The sequence below is a fragment of the Raphanus sativus genome, chromosome 5 (assembly GCF_000801105.2).
Source record: "Raphanus sativus cultivar WK10039 chromosome 5, ASM80110v3, whole genome shotgun sequence".
In the NCBI taxonomy this organism is placed as follows: Eukaryota; Viridiplantae; Streptophyta; class Magnoliopsida; order Brassicales; family Brassicaceae; genus Raphanus; species Raphanus sativus.
The window spans coordinates 32,533,078-32,546,508 of NC_079515.1; the positions used below are offsets into that span (position 1 = coordinate 32,533,078).

General features: G+C 36.6%; 1 pseudogene; it reads right to left on the reverse strand.

The window, feature by feature from the left end:
• Positions 1-630: 630 nt before the first annotated feature.
• On the reverse strand, positions 631-4,067 carry LOC108858805 (zinc finger CCCH domain-containing protein 24-like; annotated as a pseudogene).
• Between the last annotated feature and the right edge of the window lie 9,364 nt (positions 4,068-13,431).

Below are 13,431 nucleotides of genomic sequence, written 5' to 3' on the forward strand. Positions count from 1 at the left end.
ACTGATATATTAAATACATGTATATCTTCCACATTTGATTAATTCTCAACGACCAATTAATATTAAATATATATCGCAGTCTTTATGACTGTCCTAAGTTTCCTAAAACTCAATTATTAATTCTCTTCGAGTATTAGAAGGACCTTAATTTTTTAGTATTTTGTTTTAATTAAAATGTGGAATTAAATCTTGAGTTGTTTCATTTGAAAGCACCCATGAAAAACCGTTCTGGACCATTGAAAAATGATCTTGGAAATAGAGAAAAATGCACGAAAACAATCCATATAAAAATTTAATATTGCAGTGATCGGGAATGGATTTCATCTATTTGAACTTGCACTTTGATGTATGTTTAGAACGTGTGTGATGATAGAATGAAAATACATGAGATCTTTATGATCACTTTATATTGCAAGGTTGTTGATTTGTTATAGAGAACACTTGTAAAATGATATACTCGCCAATTTTTATTACCTTTATTCAAGTAAATGTAGCTAGTGTCATGTCATTGCAAAGCATAATTCATAACTTATCTTGTTCTGCAATCGTTTGCTAATGTTTATATTATTATTTCCAGTTCAATAGTGACTCAACAGCCAGATTTAAATCGTATATGTTTTTGATGAAATTATTTACTTGAACCATTCTTTTGCAGGTTATATAATGTAACGTGTGCATTAGATGTCAAAGAAATGATGGCTTTAAAAGTTCTACTCTTTGAACTTATGTCTTGGTAAATCTATTCTTCGGTTTGGATTGTGGAATACGTGTGAGTAATTTGTTAGCTGTATAATATGACAGAAAAGATGATGATTCAGAGGAAGAGACAGAGTATATCCCTTCTCTGACACCATCTCGGTGAACCAGAAGACATCAAAGCAAGCGAGGATGGTGAATTCGAGCAAGAGGAAGGCGAAGATAGAAGGATAAGTGGATGGAAGAAAGCAGGGATCGCCATTGGAGCCATTGCAATCGGAGCTCTTATTTACAAGAAACGACAAGATAACTTCTTAGCCAGAGCTCGTTACACATACTTCAACCAATCAAAGTTTCTTTAAACCTCCTCTCTTTTGTCTTTTTGGGGGGAAAAAAAGAACATATTCCAAAATCCTCAGGCATACTGCCATTGCCTTGACAGGCTTAAAAGGCTCAGGCATCTCCTCTAAAGATGGCGTGCAAAGCTGTATGGCGTTTTCCACCAGAGTTACAGGGTTGCACGAAATGTACCTGTAGTACCAATGCAATTGAAAATAATCTGGTGTTAGGCAAACCAAAACAAAGTCAAAGTAACCTGAGTTGTGATAAGTGTTTTAGGAGAAGGAAACTAACACAAGCGTCTTCAACCGTGGATGGGTTCTCAATGCTTTGATCAAATCTTCATCAAGTCCGAAACGAGGTGGATTCACTATAGCAACGACGTTTTTGAACTGTGGTTTTGTAGATCGTTCCGGAGACCTTCTGCTCAGTCTTTAGAACTTCTTCTTGAATGATTGGAGGAGGAACATCCTCTGAGTTTGAGATTTCTTCTGTTGAGGATATTTGTTTGCCGAGATCATCTTTGGTATCAGGCTTGGCTTCTTCAGTTTCAGACACATCTAGGTATTCTGTAAGTAAAGAGCTCATCACGTCTTCTGGCTGTAAAAGTTAAAAGGCAACGAATCAATACCATGAAGAAGAAAGAACCCAAATGATTTAAGATAAATGAAACCAGCTACAAGATATGTTATATAATAAAACACATGCCTTTGAACATATGAACTGGCAATTGCTAATGCCATTGATCTTTGCATTCAGTTTCGCATCTGATACAGCCGAATCATTTCTTTCAATGCCAATCACCTGTAAGAAGAGCATAAGAGGTAAAGTACCGAACCTACCCACTTTCATAGTTTTTGTTAAGGATTGTGTTCAATCGATGTGCCAGTGTAAGACCAAGTGCTCCAACTCCACAACATACATCAAAAAGTAAAGTGTCGGGATCGAGATCAGCCCAATCTCCAGCAAGTGAATACAATTTCTCTGCGGCACCGGTATTTGACCTGGATCAAATCATTTTGAAATTTATTACAGCAACAGCAGCACTTTGACCAAATTTTCCAAAGATGCATCGATCCTGAAGATTCAATTTATCACACCTGAAAGAATGTTGTTGTTGGGGATATGCTGAACCGAAGGTTGTGAATATGATCATGAATCCGAGCTTCAGTCAAGACATTGGTGGGTTGGTCAAGATGTGTTCCATAATCTGACATTGGAATAGGCAACAATCGTAGTGGACAATCTGGTTGTGCAACTTTTGATATCCCTACGTTATCCTGAGCAAGAAACCATTGATATATATAGTTTAATGATGAAATTAGAGAGATACAAAACTGTATTATACTATTTGTTTTGGATTTAGTAAAGAATGGGGATAAGTAATTTTACTTGAACAACTAGTACAGTCAGAGGAAGAGGTGGAGAGCTTGCTCTAGCTCCTTCAGCAAATGCTTTTGCCAGTTCTTCAAACTCAGTAGCCACTACAGCCTCATTAGTATCCCTAGTACAAACCTGAATAGTTTCATGCAAAGATACAGAAATCAAAACAAGAGATCAAACCAATCATTGTCCAAGTTAAGGAACTGGAACACAAACCTGAACCACAAACATTAGCTCTGCAATTCTTGAATTGGCACCGGGTTTGGTTCCTTCTCGAACTGTCAACTGTCGACAGAACCCACATTTTTTAAACCTATTCCAAACAAGGAGCCTTGAATTTTCTAAGAAACTCTGAAAGATGGAAGCGTATCGGCAAGCAAGTTTTTAGACATATTGGGACAGTTAACAGCTTCCTCCACCAATGCCACACCCTCACTGGAAAGATTTTGCATTAGTTCTTCCCATGACTATTGAAAAAGTAAACACGTCTCAGAGAAAAAAGTATATACCTATCGATTCCGAGCATGAGTCCAACAGTTAAATTCCCCTCAACGGAATATCCAGTCGAGAATGCGCACTTGTTCCTGTAACCATTCACAAGCGGTGATTCTATAATTCCCTCGAGCTTACATGAAAGGCCACCTGAAATGGTCTAACGTACGAATCAAAAGACTAATCCAGTCAAAACGGAGATCAAAAGCATTGGACTTTGTATAGTGTTCTTACCTATTTCTCTAGACCGTAGGACCAATTCTGGAAGTGATTTTCCATTTGGAGAAGCTTTATGCTCATTTCCAGTCTGCGAATCAAATACATTATCAAAAAGTTCACTCCGTTGAAGTTGAGTGAGACTACTAAAAGCGATCTCAAAAATATGAAAGAGAGAGAGTATGAGAAAGTTCCTGACCAGTCTTTCCAACATTTGCATGATAGAAGCCTTCTTCTGTTCAAGCTGGTCGGCGTAAGACATGTCTGCCAAGGGAGTCACAGCTTCCCGGGCACTCTTCGCTCCTTTCATTTTACTAATGTACCACTCACGTCTTCTCTGTTTTACGTTCTTTTCTGCTTTTCTTCGAAGACCCAAGAAGGTTCTTATTTGCCGCTCTTCGCTAAAGCGTTCTGCAATTGATTCTCCGGCGTGGACAACCATTACATTATGCCCGTCTTCTTCCACGTCTTCGATCACTTCGTCAAAATCACCATCGCCCGTCAACATCAAAATGTTATGCAGCTCTGTAACCGTCTTCCCCCAATCCTCTATCACGAACTGCAGTTTATCATCGGCTGCTTGGTTTCCTTTTGTCGGCTCAATATTTTTTTTTTTTTTTTTTTTTTTGTCAAAGAAAAAAAAAAAGATAGTTTATCAAAATAGATGAAACTACACACACAAAAACACTGCTTACTATCGAAGTCAAAGGCTCGTATGACATCGATATTGTCGTTGTCCTGTAACTCTTGTGGGACTGGTGTACACTTGTACCCAACAACAAGCTTCGTTTTTTCAACCGGTTAAGACCACCCTTCATTTTTCAAGCTCATAAGCATATGGTCGTACGCCTTTCCTGCAGGGCAGTCGTATGGCACTGGCACGCTTTCATAATCCCAAAATAGTATAGTTGGACGTTGCACAGCCTGCTGGAGATTTGTAAAATTCTAAGAAACATAAAAAAAAAAGACAGTCAAGCTTACAGAAGCAAACATACCAAACATAAAAGAACATGTAAAGGCTTAAAGTACCGCCAATCCAAATAGATAAGTAGGAAGTCCAATTATACCTTCGTGGCGGCTTTCTTCTGTACCACCTTCTGTTTCGAAGCTTCAGAGATAACCTGTGAGAGCAAACAGACCAAACAAAATAATCAACCCATAAAGCTTCATCCACAAACACAACACCAAAGATAAAACAAATCCTATGCAAATAGAAACATTCTTTTTATAGTAAACACAAGGAAAGCAGAATTTTACATCGTAGCGAAGAGTAGTCTCCTTGGTTGCCTTAACAAGGCTATTGTAGTGGAGTTTAGCTCGGTTATATGACCTTATAAAACACACATAAAACATTGATATTGTTATCTAGTTATTGACTTTCACTAATTAAAATTTCAACTATGCACTCACAGATTCAATGTTCTTTCATATTTTTGAAAGTCGGGCGTAATTTCGTTAATCACATGAGAGTCTACCTGCAACATAAAGAATTTTATATGATAAAGTGTAAACGTGATTAATATATTTTTAATGTGATCTCTATTATTATTATATAAACTTAACATACCCTGTGCAGCCGAATTTTGCAGTTAAATATCAGAGCAGCTGCGTAAATTTCGGGATTCCCTCCCCAAGTATGATCCTTAGCCATGTTTGCACAATAATCGTAAAATGAACCACTTATAAAGTTCTGGAATTTTGGAGCATTGACCTGTATAAAACCAAAGGGATAATTATTGTGGGAACTTACAGATTTAAACTTCTTTTTTCTTTTCAATATTTGATGTATTTACCCCTATGTAGTTCACTATCGATCTGCGGATGTCTGCGTAATTATCCTGATGATTAACAAGCTGATGGGAAAGAGCACGGAAGAGACAGTTTTCCATCTACCTTTATCCTACGAGATCAAACTTTTCATGGTTCTAAAAAAGAAAAAAAAGAGAGACATAAAGCTTCATCCACAAACACAACAATACAGATATTCTTCGTAAACACAAGGAAAGCAGAGGCTTACATCGTCCTTCTGTGCCACCTGCTGTTTCGAAGCCTCAGGGATAACCTGTGAGAGCAAACAGACCAAACAAAATAATCAATTCATCCACAAACACAACACCAACGATAAAACAAGTCCTATGCAAATAGGAACATTCTTCTTATAGTAAACACAAGGAAAGCAGACGTTTACATCGTAGTGAAGAGTAGTCTCCTTCTGTGCCACCTTCTGTTTCGAAGCCTCAGAGATAACCTGTGAGAGCAAACAGACCAAACAAAATAATCAATTCATCCACAAATACAACACCAACGATAAAACAAGTCCTATGCAAATAGGAACATTCTTCTTATAGTAAACACAAGGAAAGCAGACGCTTACATCGTAGTGAAAAGTAGTCTCCTTCTGTGCCACCTTCTGTTTCGAAGCCTCAGAGATAACCTGTGAGAGCAAACAGACCAAACAAAATAATCAATTCATCCACAAACACAACACCAACGATAAAACAAGTCCTATGCAAATAGAAACATTCTTCTTATAGTAAACACAAGGAAAGCAGACGTTTACATCGTAGTGAAGAGTAGTCTCCTTCTGTGCCACCTTCTGTTTCGAAGCCTCAGAGATAACCTGTGAGAGCAAACAGACCAAACAAAATAATCAATTCATCCACAAACACAACACCAACGATAAAACAAGTCCTATGCAAATAGGAACATTCTTCTTATAGTAAACACAAGGAAAGCAGACGCTTACATCGTAGTGAAGAGTAGTCTCCTTCTGTGCCACCTTCTGTTTCGAAGCCTCAGAGATAACCTGTGAGAGCAAACAGACCAAATAAAATAATCAATTCATCCGCAAACACAACACCAACGATAAAACAAGTCCTATGCAAATAGGAACATTCTTCTTATAGTAAACACAAGGAAAGCAGACGCTTACATCGTAGTGAAGAGTAGTCTCCTTCTGTGCCACTTTCTATTTCGAAGCCTCAGAGATAACCTGTAAGAGCAAACAGACCAAACAAAATAATCAATTCATCCGCAAACACAACACCAACGATAAAACAAGTCCTATGCAAATAGGAACATTCTTCTTATAGTAAACACAAGGAAAGCAGACGCTTACATCGTAGTGAAGAGTAGTCTCCTTCTGTGCCACCTTCTGTTTCGAAGCCTCAGAGATAACCTGTGAGAGCAAACAGACCAAACAAAATAATCAATTCATCCACAAACACAACACCAACGATAAAACAAGTCCTATGCAAATAGGAACATTCTTCTTATAGTAAACACAAGGAAAGCAGACGCTTACATCGTAGTGAAGAGTAGTCTCCTTCTGTGCCACCTTCTGTTTCGAAGCCTCAGAGATAACATGTGAGAGCAAACAGACCAAACAAAATAATCAATTCATCCACAAACACAACACCAACGATAAAACAAGTCCTATGCAAATAGGAACATTCTTCTTATAGTAAACACAAGGAAAGCAGACGCTTACATCGTAGTGATGAGTAGTCTCCTTCTGTGCCACCTTCTGTTTCGAAGCCTCAGAGATAACCTGTGAGAGCAAACACACCAAACAAAATAATCAATTCATCCACAAACACAACACCAACGATAAAACAAGTCATATGCAAATAGGAACATTCTTCTTATAGTAAACACAACGAAAGCAGACGCTTACATCGTAGTGAAGAGTAGTCTCCTTCTGTGCCACCTTCTGTTTCGAAGCCTCAGAGATAACCTGTGAGAGCAAACAGACCAAACAAAATAATCAATTCATCCACAAACACAACACCAACGATAAAACAAGTCATATGCAAATAGGAACATTCTTCTTGTAGTAAACACAAGGAAAGCAGACGCTTACATAGTAGTGAAGAGTAGTCTCTATCTGTGCCACCTTCTGTTTCGAAGCCTCAGAGATAACCTGTGAGAGCAAACAGACCAAACAAAATAATCAATTCATCCACAAACACAACACCAACGACAAAACAAGTCTTATGCAAATAGGAACATTCTTCTTATAGTAAACACAAGGAAAGCAGACGCTTACATCGTAGTGAAGAGTAGTCTCCTTCTGTGCCACCTTCTGTTTCGAAGCCTCAGAGATAACCTGTGAGAGCAAACAGACCAAACAAAATAATCAATTCATCCACAAACACAACACCAACGATAAAACAAGTCCTATGCAAATAGGAACCTTCTTCTTATAGTAAACACAAGGAAAGCAGACGCTTACATCGTAGTGAAGAGTAGTCTCCTTCTGTGCCACCTTCTGTTTCGAAGCCTCAGAGATAACCTGTGAGAGCAAACAGACAGAACAAAATAATCAATTCATCCACAAACACAACACCAACGATAAAACAAGTCCTATGCAAATAGGAACATTCTTCTTATAATAAACACAAGGAAAGCATACGCTTACATCGTAGTGAAGAGTAGTCTCCTTCTGTGCCACCTTCTGTTTCGAAGCCTCAGAGATAACCTGTGAGAGCAAACAGACCAAACAAAATAATCAATTCATCCACAAACACAACACCAACGATAAAACAAGTCCTATGCAAATAGGAACATTCTTCTTATAGTAAACACAAGGAAAGCAGACACTTACATCGTAGTGAAGAGTAGTCTCCTTCTGTGCCACCTTCTGTTTCGAAGCCTCAGAGATAACCTGTGAGAGGAAACAAACCAAACAAAATAATCAATTCATCCACAAACACAACACCAACGATAAAATAAGTCCTATGCAAATAGGAACATTCTTCTTATAGTAAACACAAGGAAAGCAGACGCTTACATCGTAGTGAAGAGTAGTCTCCTTCTGTGTCACCTTCTGTTTCGAAGCCTCAGAGATAACCTGTGAGAACAAACACACCAAACAAAATAATCAATTCATCCACAAACACAACACCAACGATAAAACAAGTCCTATGCAAATAGGAACATTCTTCTTATAGTAAACACAAGGAAAGCAGACGCTTACATCGTAGTGAAGAGTAGTCCCCTACTGTGCCACCTTCTGTTTCGAAGCCTCAGAGATAACCTGTGAGAGCAAACAGACCAAACAAAATAATCAATTCATCCACAAACACAACACCAACGATAAAACAAGTCCTATGCAAATAGGAACATTCTTCTTATAGTACACACAAGGAAAGCAGACGCTTACATCGTAGTGAAGAGTAGTCTCCTTCTGTGCCACCTTCTGTTTCGAAGCCTCAGAGATAACCTGTGAGAGCAAACAGACCAAACAAAATAATAAATTCATCCACAAACACAACACCAACGATAAAACAAGTCCTATGCAAATAGGAACATTCTTCTTATAGTAAACACAAGGAAAGCAGACGCTTACATCGTAGTGAAGAGTAGTCTCCTTCTGTGCTACCTTCTGTTTCGAAGCCTCAGAGATAACCTGTGAGAGCAAACAGACCAAACAAAATAATCAATTCATCCACAAACACAACACCAACGATAAAACAAGTCCTATGCAAATAGGAACATTCTTCTTATAGTAAACACAAGGAAAGCAGATGCTTACATCGTAGTGAAGAGTAGTCTCTTTCTGTGCCACCTTCTTTTTCGAAGCCTCAGAGATAACCTGTGAGAGCAAACAGACCAAACAAAATAATCAATTCATCCACAAACACAACACCAACGATAAAACAAGTCCTATGCAAATAGGAAGATTCTTCTTATAGTAAACACAAGGAAAGCAGACGCTTACATCGTAGTGATAGAGATCCCTATCCGTAGCTTGAACCGTCACTTTCTTCCCCGCTTGACCAAACCCTGGCCGGACCGGAATATTCACCATCTTCGACGACGATGGAAGAGGAACCGTCTGGATCGTCGTCGTCTCCGGAGTGATTTGTACTTTCTCCACTCTCGACCAAGAGACGCACCGAAATCAGACGCAGGGACCTTGGGTGGTTTTTCACTCCCGTCACTAGCGCGCAGTGCTGGCCACGCAACGGGATCAGAGGATGGTGAAGAGACTTCCAAGGAACGGTTACGAGCAGGAACCTCTGGTTTCCCAGGTACCGAAGTCATGACGTGGCGACCTCTCCCGCCAGGAGCGCCGGCGGAGCTTTCCACGGCTGAGAGTGCAGGCAAGACAAAGTCCAAGAAGGAGGGGTTTTCACGTACGGACTTCTTCACCGGTGAAGAAAAACCGTCGCGACCACGACCACGACCTCTCCCGCCATCAGCTCCAGAGTATTGCAGTGCCTCCGTAGGGGCACAAGGGGACAGTCAGATCGGCGTCCTCTTTCTCTGTCACGGCGGCGACCACCACTACCACTAGACGACATTGTTATTTTTCTGCAAGTAAAAGCTTAGGAGAGAGACTAAATTCGAAAACCGAGAGAAACGAAAAGAAACGAGAGACGGTTATGCCACTGTTTTTTGGCTTCGAACTAATTTCCTCTGCTTTCCTGTGTGGGTCCTACTATCTTGTTGGCTAACTGTTCTATAATTGCTTTTAGATCCCGCGGATCTATCTTTCCAAAATAACATTCCATACCCTAGAAAAAAATGCCTTTGGTACGGTTTTAGTTGGACGAAGTTAAAACGTCTGATAAGTTTTTTTTTCTGATTATTAGTATTTAGTTTCAATTCTAAACAAAATTAAAACTAGTAAATAATCATCTTAGCTAATGTGATAGTTGTTGATATGATATCTGAGAGTATTCATAAATCATAATTTTTTTTTGTAACTTTCAATTATAAAGATTTAGGAATAATGTGTTTTCTTGCTTCTTATCTTCTTTCTTGTACGATCGCTCGCCTTTTTTTTTGCTTTACTTTTGGATTTAATAAGGAGTAAGATATTTGTGAATTTAATATATTTGCATATCGAGCTATTTAATTTGAGAAATAATTAAAAACGAGACAACAAATACGAAGACTAACTTTCTTTATTTGCATTGTTATCAGTTTAATGGACAAATACCAATTCTATTAGAAAGTTGAGGACCAATCCAGAATTAGTTATATAATTTTTTTTGCAGAAGTTGAGAAATCTCAGACGGTTGTTGACGGACAGAAATCTCAGTCTGGTTGCGTATCATTCTTTTTGTCTCTATCTGACTTTATGACCCCAAAACTTCCACTTTTACACTAGCCAAATATACCTGGGCAAATTTTAAAACCTCCTTATGACACTAGCAGTGGCAATATACATCGGCAAAATTTGAATGTGTTAACAATATTTATATTTGCCCTGGATCTAAATAATTTCAGTATTCAACCACTGGTCACTAGTAGTTTCGATCAATCAAATCATAAAAAACTTTGATCCAAAAAAAAAAGAAATCACGAGAATGATCTTTACAGAGTTTTGGGAATGACCTTTCTTGCATAAGGGAGTGAGCATTTAACGCGGGATCAAATAGGAGAGGGTAAATTGGTCATTTCTCGGCATTGTCATTTTTATTAGCTATTTTACAACATAACAAAGACGATCAATTAAACCATAAAAATGGATCCACCTTTAACGGGGAAACATTTGTGTTTTTCATTTAACATCAACTTTGGACCGTTTTGGTGTAATAATTAACAACTCACGACAAGCGTTTTTCTGTGGGTCAAATGTCCAATAATATATCTCTAATCCAAAGCATGCACACTAATGAAGCATACATGTCTTAAATAAAAAGAGAGCCACCTGAGGAAACCTCACGCTACATACAATTGAGCAAAATTCTTAGATATTACACTCTTTACAATCAAATGTACATGAGCATTTGTCTTTCTATCAACCTGTTCCGATTTTCACTGGCCCCGAAGATCGGGGAGAAACACAAATCTTACTAGCTTAGCTTACTCGCATCCATTTGAAGGATGGCTAAGCGGGAAGTCTTAAAACAGCTCATAATAACATTTTATACTTTTATATAAGTCATATTATTTCTCTTTGGTCTTTATTTTGTTTAAATGAAAATATGTTTTGGGGGTAATTATATCCTCTGATTTACAAATTTTAAAAAATAATTTGAATTTTTTGTGTTTTTTGAAGTGGAACGTGAACCAGATATCTACCTCGTTCATTTTTTTATTTTTACTTTTTTTTGTTGTTGTGTCAGTTACCTTTTTTATAAAGGTAAAACATAAATGTTTATTATGTTTTTTTAACTTCGATAGTGTAAGCCCACGTTATAGAAGTATGTCACTTTTTTTTTTGATGAAAGAGGTATGTCACATTAATATAGGAAGTGGAAGCCTGCGAGCTTTTACGAAAATAGAAACTCGTTTTCTCTTACATTTGTCTCGTCTCATAAATTACTATTTGCACAACCGATACAGGAAGTGGAAGCCTGCGAGCTTTTACGAAAATAGAAACTCGATTTCTCTTACATCTTTTTATTTTCTTTTTTTTTGGTAACACCCGTTTCTCTTACATATTGTCTCATAAATTACTACTTGCACAACCGATAAATTAATAAGATAAAATAATTCTATTCACACTAAAAGCGGTGTGGTCTTGTCGCATACCCATGCACCTTTGGAGCCTACGTTATAGACGCTCTGAACCTATTTTTGCACCTTTTGTATTCATTTATTAGGGTCGGCCGCCCTACGGGCGGGAAGTTATAATAAAATATATTTTATATTAATTTATGAAATACTTAAAAAATATTACAAACAAACGAATAATGAAAAGAAATTATGAGATCATAAAAATAACTATTTTGTTTTGAATTATAATGACAACAACCTTCACTATTCTTTGAATAAATACATTATATTTTTATATTATATTAGTTTCAAATGTTTATTTTTATAATATATAATTATTATTATTATATAAATATGCACAATACAATACATACCGAAGAAAAATACATAGAAGAATTATTATTAAAGAAGAGTTATTTTTATCTGTGATAAAAATAAATCCGCTAATATTCGTATAAATTATTCAGATTGTGTAATAATTTTCTACTATACAAATAACATTAAAATTATGTAACACAACTATTGTACACAAAATTAAATTTAATGTAAGATTTAATTTTAAAAGGTTTTGTCTAAGTTTTTCTTTACCAAAAAAGGTTTTCTCTACAAGTTTGTGGGGTTGTGTTGATCATTGTTTTTGGAAACTGTTTCCTGTATGAATATGTATGTTGCAGTTGTTATCTGAAAAGGTATAATCAGTTGCTTCACAGCGGAATGTTGGCCGGAAGCTCTAATATATCTCATTGTTTATATATATATTAACATATTTGATAGATATTTACAAATGCTTGTATTAATTTCTGTTTATACATTAATTTTGTAGCTAAAGCTGTTTTCTTCGTGTTACAAAAAAAGGAAAAAAACTGTTTTCTTCAAAAAGGAATTTTAGCGAAAACATATTTTCATTGATGCAGATCAAAACCAATTAAGGTGATGAGAGTTAGATATTTATTAGTAAACATAATTTTGTCAAGCAAGTTTCTGGCATTCATAATCATAAGAGATTTCTAAATCCATTTATGTTAATAAAAGGTAAAAGTAGTGGAGAACATACTACACATATATACTCCATAACTTATTTTCTTTAGAGTGTGTTGTCGTTTATATTTTTGATTATAATGCTTTAAAAATAATCTAGACTTGCTATACCATACTGAACTCTTAACATTTACGGGTTAATGACAAAAACTGAAATGTCAGCATTTAATCTTATTTATTAGTACGAAACCGAAAAAAGAACATCGACTTTCATCGAATACTTTCTCTGAAGAAATCATATCACTGGATCAGTTTTATTCTTTAATCAGCTTCTCCTTATATCAGTGGGTGCTTCCAAGCTAGCCGACAACGTTTGAGTCAACGGCTGCATGGAGTTTTGCAATCTAATTTGCTTTTTTAATGTCCTCATATACATGTTGATGCACAGAAACTCCAAGAGTGTGGTACTTTGTAGCTGGCTGTCATCGTTCTAAGGTGATATATAATCTATCATTGTTCACTTTAAACTTTCTTTATAATAAAAAATATTTTTCACAGATTTGATTGTTTTTTTAAAATTCAAAAAGAACTCAATGTATCCAATAGCGGACCCATCAATTTTTTTTACATGTGTCATGATATATAAATTTTTTAAAATATGATAACAAAAGTATAATTTAGAGATGTGAACCCATTATTTCATAATTAAACATGTGTCAACTGAACCCCCTAATCCTATAGTAGGTACGCCTCTGAATGTATTACAAGTAATTATTAACAAATACATCATTTAGTGTAAATCAAAAATTAAAAAATTAAATAAACATCCGCCCAATCGGACCGGTCATGGTCTAGTTGATGTTATTTTTGTTT